This window comes from Odocoileus virginianus, chromosome 9 (genome assembly GCF_023699985.2).
Source record: "Odocoileus virginianus isolate 20LAN1187 ecotype Illinois chromosome 9, Ovbor_1.2, whole genome shotgun sequence".
In the NCBI taxonomy this organism is placed as follows: Eukaryota; Metazoa; Chordata; class Mammalia; order Artiodactyla; family Cervidae; genus Odocoileus; species Odocoileus virginianus.
This window is the reverse complement of record NC_069682.1, coordinates 74,710,213-74,733,953: the sequence shown is the minus strand read 5'-3', so window position 1 is coordinate 74,733,953 and position 23,741 is coordinate 74,710,213. Positions and strand designations below refer to the sequence as shown.

The window sequence follows — 23,741 nt, the reverse complement described above, 5'->3', positions numbered from 1 at the left end:
CGTCCTTGAAACAATGAAGACACCCTTGAAAACTACCATTTCAAGATAAAAGAAAGAGAAGAGAGAGAGTATAAGAGGACAAAATCCCCATAGGTAATTTCTAGCCACTTAAATTTAAAATGACATTAAGATTATCGTTCCATTTATTTCTGGGCACTTGAAAATTTCTCCTCTGCACCCATGCAAGTGTGCTAATTCGCTTCTGTCATGTCCGACTCTGCAACCCTAATAACTGTAGCCCATCAAGCTCCTCTGTCCATGGGGACTCTCCAGGCAAGAACACTGGAGTGGGTTGCCATGCCTTCCCCCAGGAGATCTGCCCAACCCGGGGATCGAACGCACGTCTCTTACATCTCCTGCATTGGCAGGCGGGTTCTTTACCACTAGTGCCACCTCAGAAGCACCCATTCCTGTTACTAAACCAGTGAACAAGTGAGGTTAAAAAGAACCCAGAGTTCCAAGGAAGAAAGGCCTTAGGAAATGCATCTTCTCCTTGAAGAAGAGTATGGTGATGCTACAGAGTTTCAGAATCTCAAGTTTTCAATAAATTATTCCATCAAAACATAAGGCCCCATAAAATAAGGACTCTGTCTATAGAAATTCCCCTAAATGGCCAAACTATTTTTCAAAACATTTATTCAAATAGTAGCTACGCTTGCCAGTGGGGATTCCCTCTCTTCATTTCTTTTTTTCCTTTCATGTTTATTGAGATATACCTGATATATCCCAGCACTGTACAAGTTTAGGGTGTAAAGCATACTGACTGACTTACAAGTATGGAATGATGATCACAGTAAGTTTAATGACATCCATCATCTCATAGAGATACGAAATGAAAGAAATAAAAAGATACATATTTTTCCATATGGTGAGAACTCAAGATTTACTCTCAACTTTCACATAAAACACACAGCAGCATTAATTATACTTACCCGTCTTGAACGTCCCTAGTAGTTACTTATCTTACAAGTGGAAGTCGGTACTTTTCAACTGTCTTCATTCAATTCCCCCTCCCCTCAACCCTTCCTAAGAGAGAAAAGATCTCTTCTTCTGAGTTTGTTTTTGAAGTGTAATTGACCAACAACACTATATCAGTTCCAGTTATATAACAAAACTATTTGATACTTCTATATGTTTCAAAATGAAGTGAAGTCGCTCAGTCATGTCCAACTCTTTGGGACCCCGTGGACTGTAGCCCACCAAGCTTCTCCATCCATGGAATTCTCCAGGCAAGAATACTGGAGTGGGTTGCCAGTTCCCTTTCCAGGAGGGGATCTTCCCAACCCAGGGATCAAACCCGGGTCTCCCGCATTGCGGGCAGACGCTTTAACCTCTGAGCCATCAGGAAAAGGGAGTTCCAAAATAAGTCTAGTTACAATGTATCAGCACACAAAGACATTAAAACATTACGTAGTTGCTGATACGTACTCCCGCACCATCTCCTTTTTTTTTTTTTTTTTTTTTGGTTTGTGAGAGCTTAGTTCGCTCTCTAGGGATGAAACCTGTGCTCCCTGCAGTGGAAGTGGGGAGTCAGACACATCCCTCCTTTTCTTCTTAAGGGCAGTTAGGATTTTGTCTCTAAGAGCCAGTAAATAAGGGACACATCAGACAGAGACAACAATTGTCTATGCAGAGAAATGTGGGGGCAAAGAGGTGCTGGAGACATGTTACCTGGTTTCGTTACGACCCTCGGGAGCCGGTTCTCCCTCAAGTGTCCGCCTGCCCCGTGACACTCGGGACAGTGGAAGGAGACACGCTCAGTCAAGACGCAGAGGAAAGCCTCGTTGTCCGATGAAGGCGTGGAGGGGCTGGAGTTCCCGCTATAGAGACAGGCTGCCGGAGAGGCGATGGGCCGGGCTGCTCTGTGAGGCCTCACCCGCGGAGGGGAGCGGGCGGGGTGCTGGCGGGGCGGGCTGCGCCGCTCACGGTTGCAGCTCACTGCGCAGGCGCAGGGCCTCAGCACGCAGCCCCGCCGCCATTTTGGGCGGAGCGTCGAGGGCGGCGCCTCTGCACACGGCCCCAGGCTGAGGGGCCGGGGTCGCCATTTTGAGCCAGGACCCCTGGTCTCAGTGGCCGGGTTCAAGGCGTCTGCGTGCTGCAGCCTGTGAGCCAGGGACACCAGAGGAAGCACAAAGGGATGACAAAAAGGGTAAGACTTTATTACCCAGATTCTATTTTTATTTCCTGGGAATTGTGAATGGCTTCTGTCCGTGACGGTTTGGTTCAGCAGGAACATAGGTTCTGTGGAGCAGGAAGAGGCATAAGTGTCAGGGCGTGAGGTCAAAACACTGGACCAGTTCTGCCAGCGGTCCCGACATACACCCTGTAAGATGTCACTGTCTGGAAAAGGAGAATTTTCTCCCTGCATGGCCTCGCTGGCTTCCTCGCTTTTAATCAGGTCATTGGATCTGCAGTCGACAGCTCAGGACAGAACACAAGTTGTCCTCAAGGTTTCCAGGCGCTCTTTTCCCAAAATCCTGCAGTTAACAAATGTGACTTTTAAAATAGAGAAGAGGTTTGAAAACAAACCAATTTTTCTACTAAAAGGAAAAAAAAGAAAACAAACCCAAAGTATTAATATAGTGATTGAAATATGTAAGAAAGGGCGTTTCTCCAGAATAGGAGGAGACTTCTTCCAGGCTGGAGAAGATGAATTTAAGCAAAAGAGAGAAGGATGGTCTGTGGTCTCACAGAGGTGGGAGGCCTATACCTCACTTCCTGTAGTCCACTTGAGGGGCAGCAAGTGGGATGGACATTTAAACTGTGCTGTATTTAGAATCGATAACCAGCAAGGACCTACATGTAGCACAGGGAACTATGCCCAGCGTTATGTGGCAGCCTGGATGGGAGGGGAACTTGGAGGAGACTGGATACACGCATAAGTATGGTTGAGTCCTTTAGCTCTTCTCCTGAAACTATTACAGTGTTGTTAATTGGCTATGCCCCAATACAAAATGGGCTTCCCTGGTGGCTTGGTGGTAAAGAACCCACCTGCTAAGCAGGTGACGCAGGTTCAATTCCTAGGTCGTGAGTATTCCCTGGAGGAGGAAATGGCAACCCTCTCCAGTATTCTTGCTTGGAAACATCCCATGGACAAAGAAGCCTGGTGGGCCACAACACGTGGGGTCGCAAAGAGTCAGACACAACTGAGCAATTAGCACAACCACTATAGCTCACAGAATCTCTCAGAAGATCTGAAGGGCCTTCAAGGTGGCTCAGTGGTTTAAAAAAAAAAATCTGCCAGCTAATGCAGGAGCCGCAGGAGATGTAGCTTCGATCCCTGGGTTGCGAAGATCCTTAAGGAAATGGCAACCCATTACAATATTCTTGCCTGGGAAATCCCATGGATAGAGGAGCCTGGTGGGTTACAGTCCATGGGGTCGCAAAGAGTCAGACATGATTGAGCTACTGAGCACACACGTATGCAGTCAGAATAGCCTAAAAACTAAAACTGAACTGTGAGGCTGGTCTGAAGGTGACCCCTCCTATGGCCAGCACTGGGCACAGACACTGTAGTTTAAACCATGCTGGACATCAGACACTGACATCAGAACAGCTTCTACCTCTACTTAGATATGACCACTGCTTTTACTACAATCAGAATGGATCCTGTGCATTCTTTTCTTTCACAGGCTTCTCAACAGAATCTGGAACTTGCAAGGAGGCTGGGGAATCACTTATCTAGTGCTTTTCCCTCATCAGAAGTGGGAGGTGAGCTCAGCTTTGTAAACATGAGGGTTCCTCAGACTTGAGAAGGGAACTCACTCAGCAGCCAGAAACAATAACAAATGTCCAGGACAGAAGATAATCTGCAGAAAGAACTTAGTTTAATTTTTCTGCCAGTTCAGCAGAATGGGAGCTCCAAGTTAACAGTTAGATCGAAATCCAGAGAAGACAGTTCCATTGCGCATTTCACTGTGCAAACTAAAATTGATACTCACTCCACCATGGTGATGTGAGATTTTCAAAAACCAAGTTGATAAGCTACAGGTTTTCTGTTTGTTACAACCAAATTCCCTAGTGCAGCAACAAGCGCCCAGATTCTCTCAATTTCCAGCTGAAGATTTTTTTTTCTGTTTACAGCATTGATTAAAAATCCTAGGCATTAATTTCCTCTGCTGCAAAATGGGAATGATAACAGTACCTAAACTCATAGCATGATGGTCAGGATTAATGAGCTCTATGATAGTCTCAAAGTGCTGCACTCAATATGCCAGCAAATTTGGAAAACTGAGCAGTGGCCACAGGACTGGAAAAAGTCAGTTTTCATTCCAATCCCAAAGAAAGGCAATGCCAAAGAATGTTCAAACTACCACACAATTACACAAGACGTGTGCGAAGACGCACACACTAGCAACCTAATGTTCAAAATTCTCCAAGCCAGGCTTCAACAGTACGTGCACTGAGAACTTCCAGATGTTCAAGCTGGATTTAGAAAAGGCAGAGGAACCAGAGATCAAATTGCCAACATCCATTGGATCATAGAAAAAGCAAGAGAGTTCCAGAAAAACATCTACTTTATTGACCATGCCAAAGCCTTTGACTGTGTGGATCAGGACACACTGTGGACAATTTTTCAAGAGATGGGAATACCAGACCACCTTACTTGCCTCCTGAGAAATCTGTATGCAAGTCAAGAAGCAACAGAACTGGACATGGAACAATGAACTGGTTCCACATTGGGAAAGGAGTACATCAAGGCTGTATATTGTCACCCTGCTTATTTAACTTATATGCAGAGTACATCATACAAAATGCTGGACTCGATGAAGCACTAGCTTCATTACTGGGAGAAATATCAATAACCTCAGATGCACAGATAACACCACCCTTATGGCAGAAACCAAAGAGGAACTAAAGCGCTTCTTGATGAAAGTAAAAGAGGAGAGTGTAAAAGCTGGCTTAAAACTCAACATTCAAAAAACTAAGATCATGGCATTTGGTCCCATCACTTCATGGCAAATAGATAGGGAAACAATGGAAACAGTGACAGACTTTATTTTCTTGGGCTCAAAACTCACTGCAGTTGGTGACTACAGCCATAAAATTAAAAGATGCTTGCTCCTTGGAAGAAGAGCTATGACCAACCTAGACAGTATATTAAAAAGCAGAGACGTTACTTTGCCAACAAAGGTCCATCTAGTCAAAGCTACGGTTTTTCCAGTAGTCACATGGATGTGAGAGTTGGACCATAAAGAAAGCTAAGCGCCAAAGAATTGATGCTTTTGAACTGTGTTGGAGAAGACTTGAGAGTCCCTTGGACTACAAGGAAATCCAACCAGTCCATCCTAAAGGAGATCAGTCCTGAATATTCATTGGAAGGACTGATGCTGAAGCTGAAGCTTCAATACTTTGACCATCTGATGCGAAGAACTGACTCATTGGCAAAGACCCTGATTCTGGGCAAGATTGAAGGCAGGAAGAGAAGGGGATGACAGAGGATGAGATGATTGGATGGCATCACCAACTCGATGGACATGAGTTTGAGCAAGCACTGGGAGTTGGTGATGGACAGGGAAGCCTGACATGCTGCAGTCCGTGGGGTCGCAAAGAGTCGGACACGATTGAGCGACTGAACTGATGATAGTCTCAGTTACGGGCCCCAGTTCTTCTTCATCTCTGTATGTACTCCCTTTGCCAGATCACTTAACAGTGTTTCTCAGTAAAGAAGAATCCTTTATATCTGGGTTGACCTTGCTTTGGCTGATAGAATGTTGGAAATGATGGCAGTTTGAGTCTAAGTTTCAAGAGTCTTATGTATCCTGGTTGGCCTTCTGCCACCATCATGAGGACCTGCCTGCCTGCCAGAGGATGCAAGACATGGAGCAGAGACACGTCATCTATCACCCAGTGACCCTAACGGACACCCAGATAAGTGACCAATCCAGACAAAGGCTGACTGGCCACCCTCAAGCAGGAATAACAAATGCTTATGTATACATCACTGAACTTGTATAGCAATACCTTACTGCTACAGAATGGTTAAAAGAAAAAAATAATGTTTAGCAAACAAACAAAAAGCAATGAAGTACATAGTAAGAACTCTGTAAATATTAACAAGCATACCAAAAGAAAGGCCCCCTATTAGTGCCAGCAGCTGTGTAATTTGACAGACCAAGGCTGATATTCCATATAAAATCATCAACAAGATTTTTCAGTCAAGGGCACTGTCCAAGATATAGATACTCTTAATGTCACAAGTAGAAAATGTTGACCCTCCCCCTGAAACACAGATCTGAGTGAAGGCTAAAAAATAAAGAACTTGCAGACCCCAGCTGTCTAGATTTGATGTCTACTAGAAGTGTATTTGGCCTTGCTGACTCAACACATAAGTAACATGTGATAAAATAGACCATTGCAGCTCAAAATCCTATTTAAGCCTCAGATCAATGGTTTAACTCTTATGTCAAGACAGGTAGACACTGCTATGTGATGGAAATGTTGTTTGGGAAAAAATGATTTTTAGTGGTAAAATCCAAGACAACCACATCTCTTTTCACAGCTTTAAAGTCAAACCAACTCTTCAAAAGGTAAATTCCAGATACATGTGAGTAGATTGTGGTGCAGGCAGGTTGTTTTTATTCTTTATGATTTTATGTTTCATCTAGCCCCAGTCCCTTCCCTTACAAACTTGTCTCCCCCAAAAACTCACATAGTAATCACAAAATAGTTTACTTTGCAAATCTACTGAGATTATCAAAAATCTGTTCCTTGTGCCTGAAAAGTAGGTGGTGTATAATGAAGTCAGAAATTCAGTAAATAGAGCTCAGTGGGCCTACTTTTTTCTCCTGACTCCACTGATTATCATAATTTGATTTTATAGTTTTCTGTCCTAAGCTACCAGCTCGGGAGCAATCTTTACTGAGTCATGAGCTTTCCCGTCATTAAATGTCTGCACCTATTTTCAACATATCAAAGTGTCCAATAACTACATTTTATCTGCCTTGAATAAAGTTGAACAGAGACATGGGGGAGCATACACATAATAAACTTTCCTTTATGCTTTAGCAAAGTCCTTGTGGTTTGGAGTTTCAGCTTTGTCTATGAGTACTTTTTCAGGAGCATAAAGATTGTATGACACGTCTTCCGTAGAGACCAGGACATATGTTTACAAGGACAGAAATGTGAGTAATTTCCCACTGGTCCAAAGGGAATATTAAACTCTTCTGTCATTCTGTAGTATATTATTTATGGTTCCTCTTTTGTTGGCTTTTTTTTCATTTGTAAGTTCAACTCCGTGTCCTGATAGAGGGTGATAAAATGCTCAATATGTTAAAAAATCTTATCACTAAATCAGGAACAAAACTATAAATTTTGGCCTTTGAAATCAAACTGACTGGTGAGGATCATTTTGCTCCTGAAATATTACAGTAGTGATCAATTTGCTGTAAAACTAAGCAGTTTAGCTCAGCAATCTATAGTTGGAAAGCAAGTTGTTCAACAGGAAAGTTTATGCCCAGCCCAAGGGATAAATTAAATTTTATGGGGAAAATATGCATTATTACATGCTTATCTGTTTAACATATTATTCTTTTCCACATCAGTATAATAAATATTTTTAATCGCATATTTTATCTCACATACATATAGTGATGTGGTAATTTTATTCCTCCTGTATTGGCCCAAACATATTCAATTAATCACAGAATAGAGAAAAGCTTTCAAATCTTTTTTTTTAGAATTCTGATGTGCTTAGCAAATGTACATTCCCAGCTAGATGGAGTTGCCTTACAACAGGAAAATAGTTCAAATTCTATTTCCTCAAAGGGCAAGCATCAACTGATCTATTTCATCCTTTCTCCCAATTTCAAACCCCTTCTCCTTGCATAGCAGCTCTCAGCCAAAAATGTTTTGGCCTTACTTGATTCCATTCATAAGGAGTGATTTCACTTTGAAGATTTTTTGCCTCAGAGTACGTGATGGTTGTAAGAAATCAAAGTTAGAGAATATGAATTCAGGGCCTGTGCGTATAGAAGTAGTAAATCATGAGAGCTAACATTAGTTGAGCCTCAGTACTTGTCAGACTGACTTGCCTTATTCCATGTAATTCTCAAAGAATTCTATGGGGTAGGAATGTTGCTATTCCTGCTTTAGAGATCAGGAAACTAGCTAAGCAGTGGCTGGAGCAGACAGGAAGAACCACCTAGGAAGCCATTGTTATAACCCCAAGAGAGAAAATAGCAGCCCCAAACAAGATGACAGCAATGGAGGTGAAGATGAATGGGTCAATTCAAGAAATATTTGGAAGATAGAATCAATAGGACATGATGGTTTGGTGGCTGGTGCCATTCCCAGAAAAATGCATTTGTGAATGTTTGCCAGGGAGTTCTATCTATGCATGTACAAGAATAATTTAATACAGAAAATACTCAGGCATGTTTCTACATTTTCTCTTCATCCCGTCTATCTTGCCTGTGAATGAATATACAAGGAAATGTTACCTCAAACTTCAAAGGGTTAAAAAAAAAGTTGACTCTGAAGCTTATTCTAAAAGCATTAATAGATCAATGCATCATGGTGTCTCTCAGGCAGAGGTGGTGAATCTCCATGGCGTTTCAATGTCTTGTGGCAGGTTTTGTCCCAGACCGTCTACTCAAGGATGTTTGTATAGCATATAGCCTTGAAAAACAAAGGTAGTGTCTTTCTCCAGGGCGGAAAACAGATTTGTTCCTTATCTGGAGAATAAAAAGGTAATGCCCCCCTTAAGGCAAGGTTTGGGAAGATTTGCCAATGGCCCCTGTGTAATCTTGGAAGTTTCTTAAACATGGGGATCCTCAGCTGCAGCATAAACCTGGAGTAGGTGCAAAATCCACTGAGGCCACTCCACAATACCCACATGGACTCGCAAGCAAGGGGGACAGACACAAGGAGGCTCATGCCTCCAGCTGTGCTGTGAGTAACAGAATCTTTTGTATCGGACCCGAGTCTTATGGCTTCTGCCAGCATCCATGAAACTGTGGCAGGCTAACTTATCAGCCCGCAAGCAAAGTAAAATCGTAGACCCTCCGTAGATCTTGACAACAACATGAGCCATTATTTACTGATTTTTAAAATTATTTTTGAAACTTACTAAATTAGCCAATATTCCTCCCTCCTCTCCAAAGTACCTAGAGTAGCCTATCAATTTACATTGCTCAAATTCCACCCTTTTGGATTTCTACTTCCTTATTTTTCAGTTGGTATAATTACATGGCACATCATTATTATCACAATCCCAAAGTATGAATTATCAGAACTATCTATACTTGTAAATATCTTAACAACATTCTAAAGAAACTGTTTCATATAAACAAACTGGCATAAGCACTCCATCCATCAATCAATATTTACTGAGAGTCTTCTGTGTGCCAGACATGGCACATGTAGTAGTAAGAAAGACAGACACGGTCCCTGCCCTGGAAGAGCATTGAGTCTAAATAGAAATGCAGATAACTGATCAAGCAATTACAATGAAAAGGATTAAGGATCACGTTGGAGAGATGGTAGCTGCCATCCAGGGTAGCTATCCTGTAAGTTGATATTTGACACCACTCAAATGCATAGAAATCAGCCAGGAAAAGGTGAAAAGGGTTGTGGAGAAGTGACTCAGCTTTTGGAAACAGCTTATGAAAAGTCTGTAGGAGAGCAAGGACATGGTGCATATACAAAATAAAAGTGGGACAAGAAAAGAGATGAGGGGAAAGAACGCAAAAAACAGACAAGGGAGGTTTTTAGTCATGAATAAGTATTCAGGTCTTACCCTACAACATTGAGAACACAATAAACGGTCATAAGCAAGGAAGTGACATGATCACATGTACTTTTCTTGGGCCAAGTTGAGTAGCTTCTGGGATCTTAGGTCCTCAACCAGGGATTGAACCCAGGCCACAGCAGTGAAAGCTCTGAGTCCTAACCACTGGACCACCAGGGAACTCCCCAGATTTACATTTTAGAAAGTAGAAATCACTCGGGCTGCTGAATTGAAAACCCGTTGTGGAAGAATGACTAGAACAGGGCCCTGGGCACTACTGACATTTTGGTCTAGAGAATTCTTTGTTGGGGATGAGGGGCTGTGCTGTGCATTGTAAGATTTTATCATTATCTCTGACCTGTATCCATTGGATGTCAGTAGCATCCTCTTGATCATTTAAAAAAAAAAAAAAAATCCCCTGGGAAGCAAAATCAGCCCATTTGAAAACCACGGGAGAGGAGGGAGGCCAGGTTGGGAAGCCATAAGCCAGGAAAGAGATGCAGGCAGCCTGGACTGTAGGAATGTGGAAAGGAGATGTATGTAAGAGAAAAGCAGAAATGGTCTTTAGGTTTCCCACCCATCTGTTTATATGTCCCTGAGAAGGGTCTGCTGCAGTGACCTACTGCTCCACTTGTGTAAGAAAGTGAATTTTACTACTTGCTTCTGCCTCGTCTTCTAAGCAAAGCCTACTCTTGTGTGCGCCTGTCTCATCCCTGCTAAGTTGTGTACTTTCATACATATGTATGCATACGTTAAGTTTTTGCAAGCATAATTTAGACTTTTCCAAACAGTGACACAGTAACAAAGAAAAATTGAGACATGCATGCATTTTGAATATTGATTCCAGTTTCTCACATACTACCCCTGACATTTTCCATGCTGCTTTGTTTTTATGCATTTGTTTTCTCTGCTTTCCTGTGTCTTGCCCAACTTTAAAGGAATCTGCAGCTAACAGGCAATTAGGCCCACCATTAACTGTAGAATGTAAACACTATTCCAGACCAGCCCACCAGAAAAATCTGCTGGTTAACCAAATAGGGCCTTCATAGTCTAAGGGACAATTTAGATAACAATATTTTCATAAAATTTTATTTGGTAGAAATGGAAATTATGTTTACATGAAGTGAACTGTGTGCTAGGAGCTTTGCAAATATTTCCTCAAATGTTAAATCTTCACAAGTACTGAAAGGGAGCAATTATTTATCTCATTTTATATTTACAAAATCTGAGACTCAGAGAAGTAAAGGAACTTAGGTAAGGCCACCCAACTAATAAGCTACAAACTAGACTAGAAAGGCAATGGAGCAGGGCTCAGCAAAGTTGTTCTGTAAAGGTTTTAAAGTATTTTTAGCTTTGCAAGCTATTCAAGATCTGTCACAACTACTCAGCTCTGCCTTTCTAGTTGGAAAACATACACAGGCGATATGTAAATGAATGGGCATGGCTGTGTGCCAATAAAACTTTTTTTATAGACAATGACATTTCAATTTCATATCATTTCCCCATGTCAAAAATATAATTTTTATTATTTTTTTAATTATTGTAAAAGGTAAAATTAATAATAGCTCATGGCCAGACAGAAAAAGACAGTAAGGCAAATTTAGCCCATAGGCCAGAGTTCACCAAACTGTTGGTAGAGTGTGGGTAAGAAGTCAAATTTAGAGGCCAGCTGCATGGTGTGAATTCCTGGTCCCCCCATCACCTTAAATATGTAAGCTTATTGAATTATTTAACCAACATCTCTGTACATCAGCATCTCAAGTAGGTTCCCCCCATACAGACCCTGAGACAGGTTTTGAGAGCTTGTTTGGAAAGGGATCCCAGAAGCACTGGTTGGGATGTAGGAAGCGAAGTCACGGAGCAGAGGGAGCCCAGTGTGGAAGCCATCAAGGAGCAGGTCGCTCCTGGGGACCGCTGGGCCAATCCTGCCAGGCCCTCCAGGAGGCAGGCCTCAGTACCAGTACCATCCCGTCCAGCAAGGAGAGGGGATGGAGGATGTTCACCCTCTGCTCCAGAGGTGGAGGGCTGCCAGGGACAATGACAGGGCAGCACCTCTGCACTTGTGCAGATAGACCATTCTCCAGGGACAGGAGAAGGCCCTGGGGCACAGTCCCAGAATGCCTAGGAGATGGGGGTGGGGTGAAAAGTACCCTATCGCTCAGCTTCATCACCTGGAAATACGCATAATAATAAGACCTACCTCTTGGGCATGTTGAAAGATTAAGTGAATAATAATGGTAAGTGCTTTAGGCCTGAGACTAAAAGAGGTGGGTGAGGCACTTGCCTCAGGCATAGAATTTAAGGGGACGCCGAGAAACTCGGTAATCAGCATCAGTCACATTTTGGTGCAACGTTTAGAAAAGAAACCAAAGTTAAAAAAATCCATGATGACCCGAATATCAAAATTTTGCGAAGAAGTAGGATCACTAACAGCACTGTGTGAATCTATGCTAGATCCTGAGTCAAAACAAACAAATAACATTCCCACAGTTATGCTTTTACAAACTTTTTAGAAGTTTAACTTTTTTCAGTATTAGATTTTGAAAATGATGATAGTTTTGCACCCATTCAAGGAGAAAAGTGAAATTATCAATTCTGTTTGGGATAAAAATAAATATTTATTTTTTATTAGTTGGAGGCTAATTACTTTACAATATTGTACTGGGTTTTGTCATACATTGACATGAATCAGCCATGGATTTACATGTGTTCCCCATCCCGATCCCCCCTCCCACCTCCCTCTCCGCCCGATCCCTCTGGGTCTTCCCAGTGCACCAGGTCCAAGCATGCATCCAACCTGGGCTGGTGATCTGTTTCACCCTAGTAATATACATGTTTCGATGCTGTTCTCTTGAAACATCCCACCCTCGCCTTCTCCCACAGAGTCCAAGAGTCTGTTCTATACATCTGTGTCTCTTTTTCTGTTTTGCATATAGGGTTATCGTTACCATCTTTCTAAATTCCATATATATGTGTTAGTATACTGTAATGGTCTTTATCTTTCTGGCTTACTTCACTCTGTATAATGGGCTCCAGTTTCATCTATCTCATTAGAACTGATTCAAATGAATTCTTTTTAATGGCTGAGTAATATTCCATGGTGTATATGTAAAAATAAATATTTAAACTTAAAATAATTTTATGCATTTTAATACACCTACTTGTCAGTTTTTCAGTATGTTTTCAACTTTAACATTCTGAGGGAAAAAATAACAATTAAAAAGATACATACCAGCATGCATATGGGAAATGCACATTTGCCTCAGGTTTCAATATGATTCTGTCTTTATTTAAATTTTTGATATTTTGTTCATTTGGGATTTTATATTAACTTTGTTTTTAAAAATAGGGTTTAAAAAAAATAAGGTGTAAAATATAAGTTAACTTGATACCTGAGATTTTTTTATGTGCCCTCTCCCCCAAATTTTGTACCCACAGTGAGTGCCTCACTTTCCTCACCCTAGAACTGGTTCTGGTTGGCGCACACTGGCATGTAAGTGCTAATAAATGTTACAGCTCATCCTCAAACCCAGTTCATCCAGCACAGCTGCAAGTGTTCTTGTTTTACAACCGCTACACTGCTTCCTTGGTCTATCGGGAATAACCCTATATTCACATCTTAACAGGTAACCAGTCACCACAACACATTATATCTTTTTTTTTTTTATCATGGCATGTGGAAACAAAAATGGCAGCCTTTTATTGAATATTTCTGAGGCATATGTGTTGATAACTACTCACATAACCTGTTATAGAGGGGGGAAAGTTAGCAAAGCCAAGGCAATTATGGCTGGATAATTTGAAGGACCCACTTTTTCTTGACAGCAAATTAATTGATGTTATAATGGGTATGTCACCCTGTCATCCATCAACATTTATTGAGTTCTGACAGTGCGCTAGGTTACACGTGAAACAGAGCACACGCACACCAGAGTTCCAGCTGACTTCTTGCCCAGTGTGACCCGCTGATGATACGGTTTGCAAGGTATATTTTCTAAGTAAAAGGGAAGTAATCTTTCCGGTGCTCCCTGTTCCATCGCAGCCTGCCTCTCTTCCTCTGTGCCTTTCTTTCACTCGTTCTTTCCTTCTTCCCTCCAGGCACCCCCCCCCCCCATATTCATCTTAGCACAATGGTTCTGGTTTGTTTTGAACATGAGTTGTCATTGGCTTCTGAAAAGGAATGAAGAGAATTCTGATTTGTGGGAAGAAATAAATTTGTCTGATAGATGCATTTTAATGATTTCTGTTTATTAATGACCCAGGCTTTCCAGAACACATTCAAGAACTGAAGTTGTACTCAGCTCTGCTGATTCCACCTCTCAGCGTATTACTGTAAAAGCAATGAAAAGAATCAGCAGCAGCTGCCCAACCAACCAACCCTCTGAGCTCCCTAGGCCTGTTAACAGAGAGAGGCTGGGGTCTGGAGGAGTAAATACACAATAACTTTGTTGAAAATGATCCTGGGAGGAAAAAAGGTCTGTGGCTCAAAAGAAAAAACAAAAACACAAGTAATTTAAAAAGAAACTTCATTTCCAGTTGCTGAATAAGACATTAAAGAATTACAGGAAGAAAACCCAGTAGAAAAACAGCTATTTAATTTTTGAGTCATGGTTAGAAATTAAAATGAAAGAACACTCTGGAGTGGATTTACTACTTTGTCCTTAATTCCACATTCTCATTTTTTTTCATTTATTTATTTGCATATGTATACTTGCTTTGGGCAACATATTCCAGTATTAGATTGAGGCCTAAGTAGTGAAATTTCATCCTTAACCCCCCATTTCCTTTATTCCAGCAGCTCTAGTTACAACCTAATGTTATTTTAACAGTTTTTCTTTAATTTAACGATATTTAATTTGCATTCGCTCAAGTGACATACAATAGATCATGCTATTACCATGATTTATATCAGATGAACTGGCATAAATTCAACATTATAAATTGCGCCTGTAAATGAAACTATTATTTTACAGGAATTACTGAGCAGAAAGGGTAAGGACCCTCCAGTCAACCTTAGTCAAACCCACTCTTTAGAGTTTTATATTTTATGCCCGCAATAAATGCTTTTGTGAAAGCCCATAACCCACAGAAAAGTCATTCGAAGTACATTAATTACGATAATACTATCCAAAAAGCTGCAAGGGCCTATTTTTGTGACATCATTCTCTGATTTCTTGCTGCCTTAAATTATCCCTTTGATGGCTGTGGAGATTAACAGTCATACTTTTGTCATTAAATATAAGGCATTTTAAAGCTTAATCCACCTAAGTTCTAATTGATATTGCTTTCAGTTGGCAGATAGCGACCTGATTTATAATTTAAATATGCGACATTATATGCATCTCTTCAGTATAATGAAAAAGCAGAGTTCCTCTCATCTTTCTCGGCAATGTTAAACATCAAGGAAAAGTCGCTTTCTTTTTTCCTTTTATATCCTAAGCCTAATTGAAAACTGTTCATTGAATTTCAACATGATAGAAAAGTCTTTTTATCTCTCAATTTGTCCATTAGCGATTATAATTGAAGTATCTGCTACACAGCTGAATTGATATTGTTCTTGTTTAAATTCTGAATTTCTCTAAATCTTTCAGAAGGCATCAAAAAATATATATGTATATGTATGCACACACACACTCGCATATGTATGTGGCTGAGGCGATATCAGCTAACGACTTTGCTTAAATGGAACATTAGACTAGCTCACTCTCCACGTGGATAAAGCCACACAAAGAAGGAAACCATCTAATTTTGCTGGAGAATGTGTTGCATAATAATCTTACCGGCATGACCATAAGGTTTGCTAATTGCCACATCTGTTTAACAGCTGTCAGAGGCTTCCCACATGTTGTCATCAATATTACAACACAGTACATTACCAGGAATTTTATTGTTTTCAACTGTTATTTATTTGCCATAGACATTACTACAGCTAATGACGTCTATTTATGTTATACCACTAATTGTTTTCTGTTTTTTTAGAAACCTGTATTCAATCTACTGTCTTAGTTGGGATTATGCCTTTCTTTCCTGCCCCCCATCCCATGACCCCTGGCTTCCTGTAACCTCCCTGACAACCTCTTCATGTTAATGATGCTAATTCTTCTTCATCCACAGTCATAAATATCCTAATGGGTTTGTAGAATTGAAAAGGAAAAAAAAATGTTTGTTAATTGTCCTCATTTCTTACTGGGGCTGCTGAATTCCCTCACTAAATCTCAGAGCTGAGCCCGCGTGAGTGATGACAACCGTACAGATACCTCACTGTTCGGGCCGCCTTTATGGCGGAGGGGTGTCTTGCTGGTTTTCGTAATTACGTTTCTATCTCAGCTGGTTCCTCTCTACCTGGTTCCTCTCTGCTTTCTTGTAACGCACAGCAAACCACGACATCTATTACGCAGAAAGCAGAGACTGACAAACTGCAGACTGAGTGAAGTACGCATGACCTGATTTTAAATGAACTGATAGGTGTCACTGATCTCTATTATACATAGAATGTGTGAATTCCATATGATGTATTATTTATCCATAGTAGATGCCTTTTTGTTTCATTAGTAAACCTGTATATCAGAGATATACAGTACTGATGTAGTTTGAGGCAGTACAAAACGACAGGGTATTTGCCTGCCATTGCTCAATTATTTTCCTCATTTTTCCCCTGCGTCTTTGCATGAATTATTAAGACCTTGGCTGTTTATTTAAGAATCTAATTTTAGTGCGTGTGTCCGGCTGAATTCTGTTTTCTCCTCTAATGAAAGGAAAATAGTGTGAGAATTTCCAATCTTGGACTCTGGTTTTAGATTTGCAATGCACAATGCAAGTTGTAAAGGTCACTCTGCTTTTGAACCATATAGCATAGACATTTGATGAGCCTAAAAATCCATTTTGGTTACGCATCACATCGTGCCAACAAATTAAAGCAGAGTTGCTTGGTTAAGTCAAGCGCAATTTGCATGCGCTTAGAGAGAAATAGATTGAAAGAGCAAGGATCTGATTTGAGTAACCCTACAGAAAATCTCTTAAGCTAAAGGAAGATAGACAATTGGAGATAACTTCCGGAAGCTGCTGTGAGTGACCATTGTTATATAGTGATGTCTAACAGTGCCTGTTCTGATCACCACATTTGGATGTCTTTGGTTTTCATATCTAGTAATGCACATTCATTTATAACCAAATCATGCCACAACCTGCACAGAGATCTTTGAGAAGTCTCATTGGGAGAGTAGATAGAGATGACCTTACACATAAAGTTTGCTTTGCTTTTCTAAATAAGAACTGAAGGATAACATTTTGTTATGGATTAAAAGTGATTGAAGATGATATATAGATGTACAGTTGGGGGATTTTCTTAGTTTTGTTTTTTTTTTCATTAAATGACTTCTTCAAAGATAGGTCTGAGACCAAATTTCTTTAGCTTGTTTGTTCAAGATCTAGTGGAAGGAAATGATAAGAGTTCAGTGTCCACATTGCTTTGAGAGAGGAGTAAGTGCCACGGAGTCTGATAAGAAATCTCACATGGTGTAAGTCAGGCAGTCTCTGGAAGCATCCTATCTTGCCTCATTCAAATTTAAAATAAATAAGGAAATGCAAAAAATTACTATGTGCATCAAAAACACCTTTTTCAGAACCAGACACACTCCTTCACACTAATGGAAGTTTTAATAAATTCACCCTTTTTTAGGGCAGCTTGGCAATAGCTTTCAAAATGTGTAATACTGTTCCAGCTGACCCCAGTGTTCTCTTTATAGAAATATACATTGTCGATTGTCAGCATTCTTGTGCAGGGGTACAAAGTTAAATGTACAAAGGCTATCTTGAAAGTTGTTTTGTAAGATTAAAGATTTTTAAAGAGAAAATTAGAAATGCTTCAGGTTGACCAATAGAGGAATATTTGCACAAATTTATGCTTGATCCATTGTTTGTAACAGCAGAATATTGGAAGAAAACTGATTTATTATTAGAGTAAATAAATGATCAATTTGTATGAGATACCACACGTTAAAAATAATAAAGATCTATGGTACTAATGTGGAAAGATGTACTGGATGATAAGTGAAAAAAAAAGTCGCTTACAGAACACCATGTGTAATACAGCCAGCAAGTGTGTGTGCATTTGTGGTTATAAGGTGTATTGGGTGGTTAAAGATTTACACATCCACTACAATGCATGGATTCCCCAGGCAAGGGCTTTGGCCTGTCTCATTCCCCAACGTACCGCCTACATCTCCGTATCCATGCCTGGCACAAAATAGAGACTCAAAAATCATTTGCTAAATGAATAGATGAGGGCTCATGCGCTAGTACAAGCGGAAAGGCGTGCCTTAAGGGATTCGAGGGGAAAGAGAGAAACCACGTGCATAGAGGGCGGGCACAGGGTCAGGGGGGAAAGACCAGGGCGGGTAATGTTGGTCCTCTACGCTGTCGGGGTGTTTTTTGAATGGAATTTTTCAAAAGGATTTATCAGAAAATTTAAAGGGTTTCAAGCTATAATAAAACTGCAAAATAGAAAGGCATCTTGTGGCTCCCATTTGCATTTTGGGTGAGTGTAGGGTCTGTCACAAAACTCTGTAGGGTCTCTTCCATGGTGCCTCATTTTCCCCTTCCCTCAGTTCCCGTTAGAAAAGAGTGGGTGAGGATGTGACGGGCAGGAGTTAGGAGGACTCAGTTGCTCTTCTAAAGCTCCTGTGACTGTGCTCTTGGGGAGCTGACCTCAGCGCTGTGGATTCTGACCTTGTGAAATACTCAGCAGGAAAAGACTTGAACAGAGCCATCAAGGACAGCTCAATCAAGGTGTCTGACTGTCTGCAGCAGCAGTCAGGAGAGAGGGGGAATGGATGGACATGTTAAACATTAATAGAAAGTATATTAAAGGACTTCCGGTTTCAGATGGTGGGTTGAATTCACCCGTTTATCTTCTCGCCTCTCAAAACCTTGCTTCCATGACAGTAGAGGGACTGGGGAGTTATAAACTCCACAAGGACAAAGAGAGCGTGGAAGAGCAGACGGTGGCAGGAGAGAAGTGTCAGCCAGATTCTGAAAGACGGAAAGTGAATGAACCCGGTGATAATCGACTGGGTTCCAGAACCTTCCCATTAACCTAGGAGTCTTTGTAACCCCATGGACTGTAGCCTGCCAGGCTCCTCTGTCCATAGGATTTCCCAGGCAAGGACACTGCAGTGAGTTGCATTTCCTTCTCAGTGGGATCATCCCCACCCAGGGATCAAATCCGCGTCTCCTATGTCTCCTGCGTTGCAGCTGCTGAACCGTCAGGTAGTCCTGCTTCAAATACAAATGAAGATTCAAGCGTCACTGGGTATTTGAGCAAAACCTCTAAGATAAAATTCAGGCATGTAAACAAACAAGGGAGAAAGGAGGAGCTCTAAGGAAATAGTGTGACATGCAAGAAAAAATTGTCATATGTTCTGAAATCTCTTCAGCAGGTTGTAGCTTTCATGAATAAAATGCATACAATAAATAACTTTTGGAAATTGAAAGATAGAGTGCAACACTTAAAAATTCAAATGCTAGTTTAGAAGATGATGGTGAAAATTCTCCCAGAAAGTAGAACAAAGGAAAAATAAAGAGATAGATGATGAAAAGAATATTAAGAAAATTAAAGATACAATATCCAAATAATGGGTGTTTTTTTAAAAACAACAGCAATAAAAATTAGGAGTGAAAAAGGGGAAATACCATAAAAAAATTATCAAAGAAAATTTCTAAAGCCGAAGAAGACCAGCTTCAGGAACCCAGCAGTTACCCAGCTCCAAAAGTGAGAAAAGTCCACACCTAGTTATGTCATCATAAAATTTCAAATCCTAAAAATTTTGCAGAGACAGATTTTAAAAGTACCATCACACATCACAGTAGCCATGATGAAACCTGGAAGACAATACATTTCTTCAAAATGCTCATGCAAAAGTATTTCTGGTAATTTCATAACTAGCCAAATTATTACTCAGGAATAAAAATATTTTCAAACTTCCAATCTCTCAAAAATTAAAATATCGGACGCCCTTTCTCCAGAAAAAGGGGGACTTTTTTCTTCTTCTCCAGGTAAAGGGGCACATCTGTCTAAGAGTGACACCAACCAGAGGGAAAAAGAGAGGGCATGGGGTGGGGAGACAGAACCTCGCTACCATCCTGTGAGCCTGGACCCAGAAGTGAGGCGAGTGTGGACACGGGGCCTGACTGCAGGGTTGCAGCATTTGGTTCACTCTGACCAGTGCAACCCCTGTTATTAATGGAATCCTTCTCTTTCTGCCTCATTCATAAGTTTTTCTGAATCGTGCCAATCAATATGGATCTCTTTTCTTCCTGATCATGAGTCATTTTTGTTTATAATATTAAACCAGTGAAGCACTTCATTTCTAAGGCCTCGCTTCTTTGCCTGTAGGTTTTATGTTTCTCTCCTGCATATAAGCCTGTGCTTTCCAAAGGGTCAGTTAGAGGTCCTCTTGGACAGAAATGGTGAGTTCCTGGGTCCACCACCCCCTCACACCCAGATGGCCACCAGGTTGACGTCGTTTCCCCGCTTGCTCCTCCCACCTTCTCCCACTGAAATCCCTGCTGATCTCCTTGCTTTCAGATCCACTCCTTTAGGATCAGTCCTCAATGCAGACACCTAGCCGTTCTAGAATGCCAGTTGAATCATGACCTTTCCTCCTGTTTGAAGCACTTTGATTGCTCTCAGCGGCAGTGAGAGCAACCCAGCGTCCCTAACACATCATGCAAGATCTGGGCCCGCGTCCCGCCCAAGTTCACCTGAAATCACTCGGAGCTATTTCATACCCTGTGACTTTGCAAACCCCGATCCCTTGGCTTGGTGTGCCCACCCCTTTGTTTGACACGTTCCCATGGATCCTTCTAGAACCAGCACAGATAATTCCTGCTCTCTGAAACTTTCTCTAGTCCTTCCCTCCCCAAGCAGGGACTGCTGATTGCCTCCCCTAACACCCGTCCTCTATTAGAGCACTTGCCATATCTTTTACAACGTCTTGTGACATGTCAGCTCCCCACACTAGGTGATGAGTTCATTTCTGTGCCCCCAGATTGAGACAGGCTCTGTCCTTGGTGGACAATAGACACTTGGTGACGGATCAGTGAGTTCTCTTCTAGAACATACTTCCTAGCACATTCATGGAAATACATCTCAATAGGTGTTTAGCAAAATAAATGGAAGCTTCTTTACTCTCAGTAGGGTGCATCTGTTGGCTTCATGTCCCACATCTATTCCTCATCATCCTGGTGCTAGAATGATGAATTTTTTAGGAAACTTTCTCCCATGGTCTCTGCCACCTCTCACTTGTCTTCCCAGCTCATGAAAGCTGACTATTAAATTGTTAGCAACCTGCGAAGTCATTTGAGATTGTGCAGGTAAGTTTGAAATCAGCCACAGTGGGAATGTTTGCACATAGAAATGTAATATATTCAGAAAGATTAAAACTAACACATCTAAAGGGATTCCATGGATATTGTTACTTAAAGTGAGTTGTTCACTCTGACTCTTTGCGACCCCATGGACTCTACAGTCTATGGAATTCTCCAGGCCAGAATACTGGAGTGGGCTGCCATGCTCTCCTCCAGGGGATCTTCCCAACCCAGGGACCGAACCCAGGTCTCCCGCATTGCAGGCAGATTCTTTACCAGCTGAGACACCAGGGAAGTCCATTACTTAGGATGAAGCTAAAGGTATTTTTTTTTTCAAATTTGTCCATTTCAAGAAAAACATTCTATAAATATACCCATCAGCATTCTTGACTCCAAGCAACAGAAACAAATTCTGGTTCACTTAGCAGAAGTTTTCTTTGTTGTCAGGAAATCAGGAAGTCCCCCAAAAGATAAGAAGGCTGGAAAAATGAGCAGGAACCAAATTGTGTCAGAGGAACCTCATCAAGGTGACTCCAAGGGGAATTTTAACTCTTGTTAAGACACTATTCTCCAAGTGCCATGGCCACTGCTGCTACTGGAAATTTCTGCCGTTGGCTCACAACACTGTCCCGGTGCCTCTGCCACCAGTCCTTACTAAGGGAACTGCTTCTGTAGCCCCAAGGTTTAAGTGCAACAAGACATGATGTGAGCCATATCAAGACACCCTGTTCTACAGGCATCCCCACATTAGTGGGGAGAGGGAAGGAGTATTTTCTAGGGGGTCTCAAATGTGGCTGCTCCTCGGAACCATCCGAGGAACTTTACAATATGCTGCTGCCTGATCCCACCCCCGAGGTTCAGACTGCATTGGTCTGGAGTATACCATGGACATTCGCACTTTTAAAGCTGTCTAGGAGGTTCAGTTGTGCAGTCTAGGTTGGAAAACACTAGGCTAGGCCGCCTGACTTTCATAGTGGGCAATTTCATTCACTGAAAGGAGAAACGGCCTTATCTGAGCCTTTTGCCTGCATTCTGCAATTGATTTCCTTGCTCTCCTTATATTCTCTCGTGCTAATGCTGTTTTCAGCTCTTTCAATTATGCGATTTCCTTATCTTTATACTATTGAGAATACCTTACAAGATTTCTTAAACAGTAACTAAATTTATCTGCCTGTCATTTTGTTTTCATTATCCATGATCGCAATCTCTCGCATAGCTGATGAGAACATATCAAGTGACTGGTTTTAAACAAACAAACCAAAATCCACAGAGTCAACATTTATCCCAAGGTGTATAGGATGTGTGTTGCTTCAGTGGCTTTGGCGTGCGCTGCATCCGATTCAGCGTTCACTCCGGCCCACAAAGACTTCTCCCCTGAGCCCGTGGTTGGTTGTTCTTATCTACTGCTCCCCTCTTATCACAAAGGCTGGTGTGCTGTTTTCCGGACTGTGTTGCTGTGGCCCAAGTTTTGCTCCATAATGAAAGCAATAATTCTGAAAATGTGCTGAAGGAATAAAGACGTGTGATAATTGTCAGAAGTTCTTCTTTTTGAACGGGAATTGCTCATTGTGGTTGACAATTGATTGCTTTTAGCTGTAGAATGCCTGTAAAAATAACAAGAATTTTAACAACCTAACTTCTGTCTTGCTTTCAGATGAGCTTATCGGCAAAGGAGGTGTGGATCCATGGGACACATGAGATCAAACTCACAGCCGTGTTGAACTGCAGCTGTGACTCTCCATGGTTACCCACTTGGCTACCTGGGTACAGTGTTCATGCATTTCTACTTGCCACCACCTGCCCCAGAGTTAAACTCAAGATGATGCAACTGGCCAGTCCTCTGTGAATCCTCTAACCCAGATTTTCTCCCCCCTCAGAATTCCTGATGTTTTGAGCAGATGTGTATTTATCATTCAGGCACCGTAGGCATTGAAGGACGTTTAGTTGCATCCCTGCTGTCTCTCGGTCCGCAAAATGAAATAGCACATGTCTCTCCCTGAGCTGTGAAGACCAGAACTGCTCCAGCCATTGCCAGATGTGCCCCGGGGAAGGGACAAAATCACTGTCAGTCGAAAACCACTGTTTTAATCCTTGCTGAATGTTAGAGTTACCCTTGATGCCATCCCAATGGAATCAGAATCTTTGGGCACGGACCCCAAGTGCCAGCATTGGAAAAGCTACCCAGGGGTTTTAAACCATAGCCCAGGTTGAGAATTTCCATCCTGAAGCAACTGATCTAATATTGCTATAGAGCTTCTTAAAGTCCTCAAATATTTTTATAATCGGGTCCTCCACTTAGCAACACATGAGCAACTACTACGTAGAAACAATATTAGCTGTAATGTCAAGTACCATCTCGTGGAATTTGCAATTTAATGAGGTCATGAGAGTGCAAGGGAAATAAATTGTTTTTCATGTGTGAGTACGTATGGAAAAATACCTAGAAAGAAGACCTAAAAGGAATGAGAGAAATGAGTGCTGATCTGTGGAAGGAGGGCAGGGGAGTTAATAGACAGGTGGGACCCAGGAAGCTCACTGGGGTGAAGAGCCACATGACCTCTGAGAGGACAGGAGAGGGGTAGGGCGTTGTGATGTTTTGAAGAGCCTGGTATATTTTTTAATGAAGAGGGTTATGAAGACTACA

The 23,741-nt window shown here is 41.5% G+C and overlaps 2 long non-coding RNA genes across 5 annotated transcripts in view; one reads left to right on the top strand and one right to left on the bottom strand.

Moving 5' to 3' along the window:
• LOC110145520 (uncharacterized) overlaps positions 1-1,885 on the bottom strand; it is an 89,300-nt gene extending 87,415 nt beyond the window's left edge. For all 4 annotated transcript variants that reach the window (XR_011489293.1, XR_011489295.1, XR_011489294.1 and 1 more), the window contains exon 1: positions 1,672-1,885. This is a non-coding gene — a long non-coding RNA (uncharacterized lncRNA). The remainder of the gene's footprint in view (positions 1-1,671) is intronic.
• Positions 1,886-2,005: 120 nt separating this feature from the next.
• On the top strand, positions 2,006-23,451 carry LOC110145519 (uncharacterized). The gene is made up of 2 exons (XR_002316237.2): positions 2,006-2,149; positions 22,752-23,451. It is a non-coding gene; the product is annotated as an uncharacterized lncRNA (long non-coding RNA).
• The last annotated feature ends 290 nt before the right edge of the window (positions 23,452-23,741 follow it).